Raw genomic sequence first — 14,816 nt, 5'->3', positions numbered from 1 at the left:
GATCCCTCATCTCGAGCTAGGAGTCGGAAACGGGGCTCCCCTGGATGTGTGTGGGACCCCACGTGCTTCCTCTCGAGTGCAGACGGGTATGTCGGGGAACTTCTTGAGTTGCAGCAAGGGTGTGAAGGACCCTTTGGAATTTCCAGTGGTTAGATGTGATTAGCCTCGAGAAGCCTCAGCGGAAATGGGCCTCATCTCGCCTGGAGGGCAAAACCTCCTGGATTTTCTCGAGTTGCTGCAGGTGCTCTCGACTTCCGACGGGGACCTCAGAGACCCGCTCTGGTGGCCTCAGTAAAGGCCAGTCCCCATGCGAGTTCCTCGGGTCCTCTCGGGATTCCTCTCCCGTCGATGCTGGGGCCGAAGACCTTGTGTGGAGTCGGGGCCGGAACCTGAGGATTCCTCTCCAGTGCTGACATGGATCTTGGGGTACTTCTGGAGTCTCCCCAGGGGAGTCAGTCGTCGTCTCGAATGCGGGCATGCACTTGCGCTATCCTCCAGAGCGGTAGCAGCAGTGTCAAGCAGTCCGCCGCGTGCATCAAAGGATCTATGGTTTTCCCTCGAGTCTTTCCCACGAGGCTTTCCCACGAGGCTTTCCCACAGGGCTGTCCCACGTGCACACGTGGTGGGAGTCGATCCTCGGCTTGAACGTCAAGGCAGTGCAGGGAAAACAGGTTCCTCTGGAATGGACTGACACATCTGGGGGACTCTTGGAATGGTGGCACGACCCTGGAGTTCCTCTCGCCTTTCCTGTGGAGAGCGCCTCCTCTTGAGATGCGACGGGAACGCCGGAATTCTTTCCCTACGAAACAGGGAAAGGATCCCTCATTTCGAGCTTGGAGGCAGAAACGGGGCTCCCCTGGATGTGTGCGGGACCCCACGTGCTTCCTCTCGAGTGGAGACGGGTATGTCGGGGAACTTCTTGAGTTGCAGCAAGGGTGTGAAGGACCCTTTGGAAGTTCCAGTGGTTAGATGTGATTAGCCTCGAGAAGCCTCAGCGGAAATGGGCCTCATCTCGCCTGGAGGGCAAAACCTCCTGGATTTTCTCGAGTTGCGGCAGGTGCTCTCGACTTACGACGGGGACCTCAGAGACCCGTTCTGGTGGCCTCAGGAAAGGCCAGTCCCCATGCGAGTTCCTCGGGTCCTCTCGGGATTCCTCTCCCGTCGATGCTGGGGCCTAAGACCTTGTGTGGAGTCGGGGCCGGAACCTGAGGATTCCTCTCCAGTGCTGACATGGATCTTGGGGTACTTCTGGAGTCTCCCCAGGGGAGTCAGTCCTCGTCTCGAATGCGGGCATGCACTTTCGCTTTCCTCCAGAGCGGTAGCAGCAGTGTCACGCAGTCCGCCGCGTGGATCAAAGGATCTATGGTTTTCCCTCGAGTCTTTCCCACGAGGCTTTCCCACGAGGCTTTCCCACTTTGTTGTCCCACGTGCACACGTGGTGGGAGTCGATCCTCGGCTTGAACGTCAAGGCAGTGCAGGGAAAACAGGTTCCTCTGGAATGGACTGACACATCTGGGGGACTCTTGGAATGGTGGCACGACCCTGGAGTTCCTCTCGCCTTTCCTGTGGAGAGCGCCTCCTCTTGAGATGCGACGGGAATGCCGGGAATTCTTTCCTACGAAACAGGGAAAGGATCCCTCATCTCGAGCTAGGAGGCGGAAACGGGGCTACCCTGGATATGTGCGCGACCCTCGTGCTTCCTCTCGAGTGGAGACGGGTATGTCGGGGAACTTCTTGAGTTGCAGCAAGGGTGTGAAGGACCCTTTGGAAGTTCCAGAGGTTAGACGTGATTAGCCTCGAGAAGCCTCAGCGGAAATGGGCCTCATCTCGCCTGGAGGGCAAAACCTCCTGGATTTTCTCGAGTTGCGGCATGTGCTCTCGACTTATGACGGGGACCTCAGGGACCCGCTCTGGTGGCCTCAGGAAAGGCCAGTCCCCATGCGAGTTCCTCGGGGGCCTCTCGGGATTCCTCTCCCGTCGATGCCGGGGCCTAAGACCTTGTGTGGAGTCGGGGCCGGAACCTGAGGATTCCTCTCCAGTGCTGACATGGATCTTGGGGTACTTCTGGAGTCTCCCCAGGGGAGTCAGTCCTCGTCTCGAATGCGGGCATGCACTTGCGCTTTCCTCCAGAGCGGTAGCAGCAGTGTCACGCAGTCCGCCGCGTGGATCAAAGGATCTATGGTTTTCCCTCGAGTCTTTCCCACGAGGCTTTCCCACGAGGCTTTCCCCCAGGGCTGTCCCACGTGCACACGTGTTGGGAGTCGATCCTCGGCTTGAACGTCAAGGCAGTGCAGGGAAAACAGGTTCCTCTGGAATGGACTGACACATCTGGGGCACTCTTGGAATGGTGGCACGACCCTGGAGTTCCTCTCGCCTTTCCTGTGGAGAGCGCCTCCTCTTGAGATGCGACGGGAACGCCGGGAATTCTTTCCCTACGAAACAGGGAAAGGATCCCTCATCTCGAGATAGGAGGCGGAAATGGGGCTCCCCTGGATGTTTGCGGGACCCCACGTTCTTCCTCTCGAGTGGAGACGGGTATGTCGGGGAACTTCTTGAGCTGCAGCAAGGGTGTGAAGGACCCTTTGGAAGTTCCAGTGGTTAGACGTGATTAGCCTCGAGAAGCCTCACCGGAAATGGGCCTCATCTCGCCTGGAGGGCAAAACCTCCTGGATTTTCTCGAGTTGCGCCAGGTGCTCTCGACTTACGACGGGGACCTCAGGGACCCGCTCTGGTGGCCTCAGGAAAGGCCAGTCCCCATGCGAGTTCCTCGGGGGCCTCTCGGGATTCCTCTCCCGTCGATGCCGGGGCCTAAGACCTTCTGTGGAGTCGGGGCCGGAACCTGAGGATTCCTCTCCAGTGCTGACATGGATCTTGGGGTACTTCTGGAGTCTCCCCAGGGGAGTCAGTCCTCGTCTCGAATGCGGGCATGCACTTGCGCTTTCCTCCAGAGCGGTAGCAGCAGTGTCACGCAGTCCGCCGCGTGGATCAAAGGATCTATGGTTTTCCCTCGAGTCTTTCCCACGAGGCTTTCCCACGAGGCTTTCCCACAGGGCTGTCCCACGTGCACACGTGTTGGGAGTCGATCCTCGGCTTGAACGTCAAGGCAGTGCAGGGAAAACAGGTTCCTCTGGAATGGACTGACACATCTGGGGGACTCTTGGAATGGTGGCACGACCCTGGAGTTCCTCTCGCCTTTCCTGTGGAGAGCGCCTCCTCTTGAGATGCGACGGGAACGCCGGGAATTCTTTCCCTACGAAACAGGGAAAGGATCCCTCATCTCGAGATAGGAGGCAGAAACGGGGCTCCCCTGGATGTGTGCGGGACCCCACGTGCTTCCTCTCGAGTGGAGACGGGTATGTCGGGGAACTTCTTGAGTTGCAGCAAGGGTGTGAAGGACCCTTTGGAAGTTCCAGTGGTTAGACGTGATTAGCCTCGAGAAGCCTCAGCGGAAATGGGCCTCATCTCGCCTGGAGGGCAAAATCTCCTGGATTTTCTCGAGTTGCGGCAGGTGCTCTCGACTTACGACGGGGACCTCAGGGACCCGCTCTGGTGATCTCAGGAAAGGCCAGTCCCCATGCGAGTTCCTCGGGGGCCTCTCGGGATTCCTTTCCCGTCGATGCCGGGGCCTAAGACCTTGTGTGGAGTCGGGGCCGGGACCTGAGGATTACTCTCTAGTGCTGACATGGATCTTGGGGTACTTCTGGAGTCTCCCCAGGGGAGTCAGTCCTCGTCTCGAATGCGGGCATGCACTTGCGCTTTCCTCCAGAGCGGTAGCAGCAGTGTCTCGCAGTCCGCCGCGTGGATCAAAGGATCTATGGTTTTCCCTCGAGTCTTTCCCCCAAAGCTTTGCCACGAGGCTTTCCACAGGGCTGTCCCACGTGCACACGTGGTGGGACTCGATTCTCGGCTTGAACGTCAAGGCAGTGCAGGGAAAACAGGTTCCTCTGGAATGGACTGACACATCTGGGGGACTCTTGGAATGGTGGCACGACCCTGGAGTTCCTCTCGCCTTTCCTGTGGAGAGCGCCTCCTCTTGAGATGCGACGGGAACGCCAGGAATTCTTTCCCTACGAAACAGGGAAAGGATCCCTCATCTCGAGCTAGGAGGCGGAAACGGGGCTCCCCTGGATGTGTGCGGGACCCCACGTGCTTCCTCTCGAGTGGAGACGGGTATGTCGGGGAACTTCTTGAGTTGCAGCAAGGGTGTGAAGGACCCTTTGGAAGTTCCAGTGGTTAGACGTGATTAGCCTCGAGAAGCCTCAGCGGAAATGGGCCTCATCTCGCCTGGAGGGCAAAACCTCCTGGATTTTCTCGAGTTGCGGCAGGTGCTCTCGACTTACGACGGGGACCTCAGGGACCCGCTCTGGTGGCCTCAGGAAAGGCCAGTCCCCATGCGAGTTCCTCGGGGGCCTCTCGGGATTCCTCTCCCGTCGATGCCGGGGCCTAAGACCTTGTGTGGAGTCGGGGCCGGGACCTGAGGATTCCTCTCCAGTGCTGACATGGATCTTGGGGTACTTCTGGAGTCTCCCCAGGGGAGTCAGTCCTCGTCTCGAATGCGGGCATGCACTTGCGCTTTCCTCCAGAGCGGTAGCAGCAGTGTCACGCAGTCCGCCGCGTGGATCAAAGGATCTATGGTTTTCCCTCGAGTCTTTCCCACAAGGCTTTCCCACGAGGCTTTCCCACAGGGCTGTCCCACGTGCACACGTGGTGGGAGTCGATCCTCGGCTTGAACGTCAAGGCAGTGCAGGGAAATCAGGTTCCTCTGGAATGGACTGACACATCTGGGGCACTCTTGGAATGGTGGCACGACCCTGGAGTTCCTCTCGCCTTTCCTGTGGAGAGCGCCTCCACTTGAGATGCGACGGGAACGCCGGGAATTCTTTCCCTACGAAACAGGGAAAGGATCCCTCATCTCGAGCTAGGAGGCGGAAACGGGGTTCCCCTGGATGTGTGCGGGACCCCACGTGCTTCCTCTCGAGTGGAGACGGGTATGTCGGGGAACTTCTTGAGTTGCAGCAAGGGTGTGAAGGACCCTTTGGAAGTTCCAGTGGTTCGACGTGATTAGCCTCGAGAAGCCTCAGCGGAAATGGGCCTCATCTCGCCTGGAGGGCAAAACCTCCTGGATTTTCTCGAGTTGCGGCAGGTGCTCTCGACTTACGACGGGGACCTCAGGGACCCGCTCTGGTGGCCTCAGGAAAGGCCAGTCCCCATGCGAGTTCCTCGGGGGCCTCTCGGGATTCCTCTCCCGTCGATGCCGGGGCCTAAGACCTTGTGTGGAGTCGGGGCCGGAACCTGAGGATTCCTCTCCAGTGCTGACATGGATCTTGGGGTACTTCTGGAGTCTCCCCAGGGGAGTCAGTCCTCGTCTCGAATGCGGGCATGCACTTGCGCTTTCCTCCAGAGCGGTAGCAGCAGTGTCACGCAGTCCGCCGCGTGGATCAAAGGATCTATGGTTTTCCCTCGAGTCTTTCCCACGAGGCTTTCCCACGAGGCTTTCCCACGAGGCTTTCCCACAGGGCTATCCCACGTGCACACGTGGTGGGAGTGGATCCTCGGCTTGAACGTCAAGGCAGTGCAGGGAAAACAGGTTCCTCTGAAATGGACTGACACATCTGGGGGACTCTTGGAATGGTGGCACGACCCTGGAGTTCCTCTCGCCTTTCCTGTGGAGGGCGCCTCCTCTTGAGATGCGACGGGAACGCCGGGAATTCTTTCCCTACGAAACAGGGAAAGGATCCCTCATCTCGAGCTAGGAGGCGGAAACGGGGCTCCCCTGGAAGTGTGCGGGACCCCACGTGCTTCCTCTCGAGTGGAGACGGGTATGTCGGGGAACTTCTTGAGTTGCAGCAAGGGTGTGAAGGACCCTTTGGAAGTTCCAGTGGTTAGACGTGATTAGCCTCGAGAAGCCTCAGCGGAAAAGGGCCTCATCTCGCCTGGAGGGCAAAACCTCCTGGATTTTCTCGAGTTGCCGCAGGTGCTCTCGAATTACGACGGGGACCTCAGGGACCCGCTCTGGTGGCCTCAGGAAAGGCCTGTCCCCATGCGAGTTCCTCGGGGGCCTCTCGGGATTCCTCTCCCGTCGATGCCGGGGCCTAAGACCTTGTGTGGAGTCGGGGCCGGAACCTGAGGATTCCTCTCCAGTGCTGACATGGATCTTGGGGTACTCCTGGAGTCTCCCCAGGGGAGTCAGTCCTCGTCTCGAATGCGGGCATGCACTTGCGCTTTCCTCCAGAGCGGTAGCAGCAGTGTCACGCAGTCCGCCGCGTGGATCAAAGGATCTATGGTTTTCCCTCGAGTCTTTCCCACGAAGCTTTCCCACGAGGCTTTCCCACAGGGCTGTCCCACGTGCACACGTGGTGGGAGTGGATCCTCGGCTTGAACGTCAAGGCAGTGTTGGGAAAAAAGGTTCCTCTGGAATGGACTGACACATCTGGGGGACTCTTGGAATGGTGGCACGACCCTGGAGTTCCTCTCGCCTTTCCTGTGGAGAGCGCCTCCTCTTGAGATGCGACGGGAACGCCGGGAATTCTTTCCCTACGAAACAGGGAAAGGATCCCTCATCTCGAGCTAGGAGGCGGAAACGGGGCTCCCCTGGATGTGTGCGGGACCCCACGTGCTTCCTCTCGAGTGGAGACGGGTATGTCGGGGAACTTCTTGAGTTGCAGCAAGGGTGTGAAGGACCCTTTGGAAGTTCCAGTGGTTAGACGTGATTAGCCTCGAGAAGCCTCAGCGGAAATGGGCCTCATCTCGCCTGGAGGGCAAAACCTCCTGGATTTTCTCGAGTTGCGCCAGGTGCTCTCGACTTACGACGGGGACCTCAGGGACCCGCTCTGGTGGCCTCAGGAAAGGCCAGTCCCCATGCGAGTTCCTCGGGGGCCTCTCGGGATTCCTCTCCCGTCGATGCCGGGGCCTAAGACCTTGTGTGGAGTCGGGGCCGGAACCTGAGGATTCCTCTCCAGTGCTGACATGGATCTTGGGGTACTTCTGGAGTCTCCCCAGGGGAGTCAGTCCTCGTCTCGAATGCGGGCATGCACTTGCGCTTTCCTCCAGAGCGGTAGCAGCAGTGTCACGCAGTCCGCCGCGTGGATCAAAGGATCTATGGTTTTCCCTCGAGTCTTTCCCACGAGGCTTTCCCACGAGGCTTTCCCACAGGGCTGTCCCACGTGCACACGTGGTGGGAGTCGATCCTCGGCTTGAACGTCAAGGCAGTGCAGGGAAAACAGGTTCCTCTGGAATGGACTGACACATCTGGGGGACTCTTGGAATGGTGGCACGACCCTGGAGTTCCTCTCGCCTTTCCTGTGGAGAGCGCCTCCTCTTGAGATGCGACGGGAACGCCGGGAATTCTTTCCCTACGAAACAGGGAAAGGATCCCTCATCTCGAGCTAGGAGGCGGAAACGGGGCTCCCCTGGATGTGTGCGGGACCCCACGTGCTTCCTCTCGAGTGGAGACGGGTATGTCGCGGAACTGCTTCAGTTGCAGCAAGGGTGTGAAGGACCCTTTGGAAGTTCCAGTGGTTAGACGTGATTAGCCTCGAGAAGCCTCAGCGGAAATGGGCCTCATCTCCCCTGGAGGGCAAAACCTCCTGGATTTTCTCGAGTTGCGGCAGGTGCTCTCGACTTACGACGGGGACCTCAGGGACCCGCTCTGGTGGCCTCAGGAAAGGCCAGTCCCCATGCGAGTTCCTCGGGGGCCTCTCGGGATTCCTCTCCCGTCGATGCCGGGGCCTAAGACCTTGTGTGGAGTCGGGGCCGGGACCTGAGGATTCCTCTCCAGTGCTGACATGGATCTTGGGGTACTTCTGGAGTCTCCCCAGGGGAGTCAGTCCTCGTCTCGAATGCGGGCATGCACTTGCGCTTTCCTCCAGAGCGGTAGCAGCAGTGTCACGCAGTCCGCCGCGTGGATCAAAGGATCTATGGTTTTCCCTCGAGTCTTTCCCACAAGGCTTTCCCACGAGGCTTTCCCACAGGGCTGTCCCACGTGCACACGTGGTGGGAGTCGATCCTCGGCTTGAACGTCAAGGCAGTGCAGGGAAAACAGGTTCCTCTGGAATGGACTGACACATCTGGGGGTCTCTTGGAATGGTGCCACGACCCTGGAGTTCCTCTCGCCTTTCCGGTGGAGAGCGCCTCCTCTTGAGATGCGACGGGAACGCCGGGAATTCTTTCCCTACGAAACAGGGAAAGAATCACTCATCTCGAGCTAGGAGGCGGAAACGGGGCTCCCCTGGATGTGTGCGGGACCCCACGTGCTTCCTCTCGAGTGGATACGGGTATGTCGCGGAACTGCTTGAGTTGCAGCAAGGGTGTGAAGGACCCTTTGGAAGTTCCAGTGGTTAGATGTGATTGGCCTCGAGAAGCCTCAGCGGAAATGGGCCTCATCTCGCCTGGAGGGCAAAACCTCCTGGATTTTCTCGAGTGCGGCAGGTGCTCTCGACTTACGACGGGGATCTCAGGGACCTGCTATGGTGGCCTCAGGAAAGGCCAGTCCCCATGCGAGTTCCTCGGGGGCCTCTCGGCATTCCTCTCCCGTCGATGCCGGGGCCTAAGACCTTGTGTGGAGTCGCGGCCGGAACCTGAGGATTCCTCTCCAGTGCTGACATGGATCTTGGGGTACTTCTGGAGTCTCCCCAGGGGAGTCAGTCCTCGTCTCGAATGCGGGCATGCACTTGCGCTTTCCTCCAGAGCGGTAGCAGCAGTGTCACGCAGTCTGCCGCGTGGATCAAAGGATCTATGGTTTTCCCTCGAGTCTTTCCCACGAGGCTTTCCCACGAGGCTTTCCCACAGGGCTGTCCCACGTGCACACGTGGTGGGAGTGGATCCTCGGCTTGAACGTCAAGGCAGTGCAGGGAAATCAGGTTCCTCTGGAATGGACTGACACATCTGGGGCACTCTTGGAATGGTGGCACGACCCTGGAGTTCCTCTCGCCTTTCCTGTGGAGAGCGCCTCCACTTGAGATGCGACGGGAACGCCGGGAATTCTTTCCCTACGAAACAGGGAAAGGATCCCTCATCTCGAGCTAGGAGGCGGAAACGGGGTTCCCCTGGATGTGTGCGGGACCCCACGTGCTTCCTCTCGAGTGGAGACGGGTATGTCGGGGAACTTCTTGAGTTGCAGCAAGGGTGTGAAGGACCCTTTGGAAGTTCCAGTGGTTAGACGTGATTAGCCTCGAGAAGCCTCAGCGGAAATGGGCCTCATCTCGCCTGGAGGGCAAAACGTCCTGGATTTTCTCGAGTTGCGGCAGGTGCTCTCGACTTACGACGGGGACCTCAGGGACCCGCTCTGGTGGCCTCAGGAAAGGCCAGTCCCCATGCGAGTTCCTCGGGGGCCTCTCGGGATTCCTCTCCCGTCGATGCCGGGGCCTAAGACCTTGTGTGGAGTCGGGGCCGGAACCTGAGGATTCCTCTCCAGTGCTGACATGGATCTTGGGGTACTTCTGGAGTCTCCCCAGGGGAGTCAGTCCTCGTCTCGAATGCGGGCATGCACTTGCGCTTTCCTCCAGAGCGGTAGCAGCAGTGTCACGCAGTCCGCCGCGTGGATCAAAGGATCTATGGTTTTCCCTCGAGTCTTTCCCACGAGGCTTTCCCACGAGGCTTTCCCACGAGGCTTTCCCACAGGGCTATCCCACGTGCACACGTGGTGGGAGTGGATCCTCGGCTTGAACGTCAAGGCAGTGCAGGGAAAACAGGTTCCTCTGAAATGGACTGACACATCTGGGGGACTCTTGGAATGGTGGCATGACCCTGGAGTTCCTCTCGCCTTTCCTGTGGAGGGCGCCTCCTCTTGAGATGCGACGGGAACGCCGGGAATTCTTTCCCTACGAAACAGGGAAAGGATCCCTCATCTCGAGCTAGGAGGCGGAAACGGGGCTCCCCTGGAAGTGTGCGGGACCCCACGTGCTTCCTCTCGAGTGGAGACGGGTATGTCGGGGAACTTCTTGAGTTGCAGCAAGGGTGTGAAGGACCCTTTGGAAGTTCCAGTGGTTAGACGTGATTAGCCTCGAGAAGCCTCAGCGGAAAAGGGCCTCATCTCGCCTGGAGGGCAAAACCTCCTGGATTTTCTCGAGTTGCCGCAGGTGCTCTCGAATTACGACGGGGACCTCAGGGACCCGCTCTGGTGGCCTCAGGAAAGGCCTGTCCCCATGCGAGTTCCTCGGGGGCCTCTCGGGATTCCTTTCCCGTCGATGCCGGGGCCTAAGACCTTGTGTGGAGTCGGGGCCGGAACCTGAGGATTCCTCTCCAGTGCTGACATGGATCTTGGGGTACTCCTGGAGTCTCCCCAGGGGAGTCAGTCCTCGTCTCGAATGCGGGCATGCACTTGCGCTTTCCTCCAGAGCGGTAGCAGCAGTGTCACGCAGTCCGCCACGTGGATCAAAGGATCTATGGTTTTCCCTCGAGTCTTTCCCACGAAGCTTTCCCACGAGGCTTTCCCACAGGGCTGTCCCACGTGCACACGTGGTGGGAGTGGATCCTCGGCTTGAACGTCAAGGCAGTGTTGGGAAAAAAGGTTCCTCTGGAATGGACTGACACATCTGGGGGACTCTTGGAATGGTGGCACGACCCTGGAGTTCCTCTCGCCTTTCCTGTGGAGAGCGCCTCCTCTTGAGATGCGACGGGAACGCCGGGAATTCTTTCCCTACGAAACAGGGAAAGGATCCCTCATCTCGAGCTAGGAGGCGGAAACGGGGCTCCCCTGGATGTGTGCGGGACCCCACGTGCTTCCTCTCGAGTGGAGACGGGTATGTCGGGGAACTTCTTGAGTTGCAGCAAGGGTGTGAAGGACCCTTTGGAAGTTCCAGTGGTTAGACGTGATTAGCCTCGAGAAGCCTCAGCGGAAATGGGCCTCATCTCGCCTGGAGGGCAAAACCTCCTGGATTTTCTCGAGTTGCGCCAGGTGCTCTCGACTTACGACGGGGACCTCAGGGACCCGCTCTGGTGGCCTCAGGAAAGGCCAGTCCCCATGCGAGTTCCTCGGGGGCCTCTCGGGATTCCTCTCCCGTCGATGCCGGGGCCTAAGACCTTGTGTGGAGTCGGGGCCGGAACCTGAGGATTCCTCTCCAGTGCTGACATGGATCTTGGGGTACTTCTGGAGTCTCCCCAGGGGAGTCAGTCCTCGTCTCGAATGCGGGCATGCACTTGCGCTTTCCTCCAGAGCGGTAGCAGCAGTGTCACGCAGTCCGCCGCGTGGATCAAAGGATCTATGGTTTTCCCTCGAGTCTTTCCCACGAGGCTTTCCCACGAGGCTTTCCCACAGGGCTGTCCCACGTGCACACGTGGTGGGAGTCGATCCTCGGCTTGAACGTCAAGGCAGTGCAGGGAAAACAGGTTCCTCTGGAATGGACTGACACATCTGGGGGACTCTTGGAATGTTGGCACGACCCTGGAGTTCCTCTCGCCTTTCCTGTGGAGAGCGCCTCCTCTTGAGATGCGACGGGAACGCCGGGAATTCTTTCCCTACGAAACAGGGAAAGGATCCCTCATCTCGAGCTAGGAGGCGGAAACGGGGCTCCCCTGGATGTGTGCGGGACCCCACGTGCTTCCTCTCGAGTGGAGACGGGTATGTCGCGGAACTGCTTCAGTTGCAGCAAGGGTGTGAAGGACCCTTTGGAAGTTCCAGTGGTTAGACGTGATTAGCCTCGAGAAGCCTCAGCGGAAATGGGCCTCATCTCCCCTGGAGGGCAAAACCTCCTGGATTTTCTCGAGTTGCGGCAGGTGCTCTCGACTTACGACGGGGACCTCAGGGACCCGCTCTGGTGGCCTCAGGAAAGGCCAGTCCCCATGCGAGTTCCTCGGGGGCCTCTCGGGATTCCTCTCCCGTCGATGCCGGGGCCTAAGACCTTGTGTGGAGTCGGGGCCGGGACCTGAGGATTCCTCTCCAGTGCTGACATGGATCTTGGGGTACTTCTGGAGTCTCCCCAGGGGAGTCAGTCCTCGTCTCGAATGCGGGCATGCACTTGCGCTTTCCTCCAGAGCGGTAGCAGCAGTGTCACGCAGTCCGCCGCGTGGATCAAAGGATCTATGGTTTTCCCTCGAGTCTTTCCCACAAGGCTTTCCCACGAGGCTTTCCCACAGGGCTGTCCCACGTGCACACGTGGTGGGAGTCGATCCTCGGCTTGAACGTCAAGGCAGTGCAGGGAAAACAGGTTCCTCTGGAATGGACTGACACATCTGGGGGTCTCTTGGAATGGTGCCACGACCCTGGAGTTCCTCTCGCCTTTCCGGTGGAGAGCGCCTCCTCTTGAGATGCGACGGGAACGCCGGGAATTCTTTCCCTACGAAACAGGGAAAGAATCACTCATCTCGAGCTAGGAGGCGGAAACGGGGCTCCCCTGGATGTGTGCGGGACCCCACGTGCTTCCTCTCGAGTGGAGACGGGTATGTCGCGGAACTGCTTGAGTTGCAGCAAGGGTGTGAAGGACCCTTTGGAAGTTCCAGTGGTTAGATGTGATTGGCCTCGAGAAGCCTCAGCGGAAATGGGCCTCATCTCGCCTGGAGGGCAAAACCTCCTGGATTTTCTCGAGTGCGGCAGGTGCTCTCGACTTACGACGGGGATCTCAGGGACCTGCTATGGTGGCCTCAGGAAAGGCCAGTCCCCATGCGAGTTCCTCGGGGGCCTCTCGGCATTCCTCTCCCGTCGATGCCGGGGCCTAAGACATTGTGTGGAGTCGGGGCCGGAACCTGAGGATTCCTCTCCAGTGCTGACATGGATCTTGGGGTACTTCTGGAGTCTCCCCAGGGGAGTCAGTCCTCGTCTCGAATGCGGGCATGCACTTGCGCTTTCCTCCAGAGCGGTAGCAGCAGTGTCACGCAGTCTGCCGCGTGGATCAAAGGATCTATGGTTTTCCCTCGAGTCTTTCCCACGAGGCTTTCCCACGAGGCTTTCCCACAGGGCTGTCCCACGTGCACACGTGGTGGGAGTGGATCCTCGGCTTGAACGTCAAGGCAGTGCAGGGAAATCAGGTTCCTCTGGAATGGACTGACACATCTGGGGCACTCTTGGAATGGTGGCACGACCCTGGAGTTCCTCTCGCCTTTCCTGTGGAGAGCGCCTCCACTTGAGATGCGACGGGAACGCCGGGAATTCTTTCCCTACGAAACAGGGAAAGGATCCCTCATCTCGAGCTAGGAGGCGGAAACGGGGTTCCCCTGGATGTGTGCGGGACCCCACGTGCTTCCTCTCGAGTGGAGACGGGTATGTCGGGGAACTTCTTGAGTTGCAGCAAGGGTGTGAAGGACCCTTTGGAAGTTCCAGTGGTTAGACGTGATTAGCCTCGAGAAGCCTCAGCGGAAATGGGCCTCATCTCGCCTGGAGGGCAAAACCTCCTGGATTTTCTCGAGTTGCGGCAGGTGCTCTCGACTTACGACGGGGACCTCAGGGACCCGCTCTGGTGGCCTCAGGAAAGGCCAGTCCCCATGCGAGTTCCTCGGGGGCCTCTCGGGATTCCTCTCCCGTCGATGCCGGGGCCTAAGACCTTGTGTGGAGTCGGGGCCGGAACCTGAGGATTCCTCTCCAGTGCTGACATGGATCTTGGGGTACTTCTGGAGTCTCCCCAGGGGAGTCAGTCCTCGTCTCGAATGCGGGCATGCACTTGCGCTTTCCTCCAGAGCGGTAGCAGCAGTGTCACGCAGTCCGCCGCGTGGATCAAAGGATCTATGGTTTTCCCTCGAGTCTTTCCCACGAGGCTTTCCCACGAGGCTTTCCCACGAGGCTTTCCCACAGGGCTATCCCACGTGCACACGTGGTGGGAGTGGATCCTCGGCTTGAACGTCAAGGCAGTGCAGGGAAAACAGGTTCCTCTGAAATGGACTGACACATCTGGGGGACTCTTGGAATGGTGGCACGACCCTGGAGTTCCTCTCGCCTTTCCTGTGGAGGGCGCCTCCTCTTGAGATGCGACGGGAACGCCGGGAATTCTTTCCCTACGAAACAGGGAAAGGATCCCTCATCTCGAGCTAGGAGGCGGAAACGGGGCTCCCCTGGAAGTGTGCGGGACCCCACGTGCTTCCTCTCGAGTGGAGACGGGTATGTCGGGGAACTTCTTGAGTTGCAGCAAGGGTGTGAAGGACCCTTTGGAAGTTCCAGTGGTTAGACGTGATTAGCCTCGAGAAGCCTCAGCGGAAAAGGGCCTCATCTCGCCTGGAGGGCAAAACCTCCTGGATTTTCTCGAGTTGCCGCAGGTGCTCTCGAATTACGACGGGGACCTCAGGGACCCGCTCTGGTGGCCTCAGGAAAGGCCAGTCCCCATGCGAGTTCCTCGGGGGCCTCTCGGGATTCCTCTCCCGTCGATGCCGGGGCCTAAGACCTTGTGTGGAGTCGGGGCCGGAACCTGAGGATTCCTCTCCAGTGCTGACATGGATCTTGGGGTACTCCTGGAGTCTCCCCAGGGGAGTCAGTCCTCGTCTCGAATGCGGGCATGCACTTGCGCTTTCCTCCAGAGCGGTAGCAGCAGTGTCACGCAGTCCGCCGCGTGGATCAAAGGATCTATGGTTTTCCCTCGAGTCTTTCCCACGAAGCTTTCCCACGAGGCTTTCCCACAGGGCTGTCCCACGTGCACACGTGGTGGGAGTGGATCCTCGGCTTGAACGTCAAGGCAGTGCAGGGAAAAAAGGTTCCTCTGGAATGGACTGACACATCTGGGGGACTCTTGGAATGGTGGCACGACCCTGGAGTTCCTCTCGCCTTTCCTGTGGAGAGCGCCTCCTCTTGAGATGCGACGGGAACGCCGGGAATTCTTTCCCTACGAAACAGGGAAAGGATCCCTCATCTCGAGCTAGGAGGCGGAAACGGGGCTCCCCTGGATGTGTGCGGGACCCCA

Source organism: Ovis canadensis, chromosome 11 (assembly GCF_042477335.2).
Source record: "Ovis canadensis isolate MfBH-ARS-UI-01 breed Bighorn chromosome 11, ARS-UI_OviCan_v2, whole genome shotgun sequence".
NCBI lineage: Eukaryota > Metazoa > Chordata > Mammalia > Artiodactyla > Bovidae > Ovis > Ovis canadensis.
Note: the sequence above shows the minus strand (reverse complement) of the source record.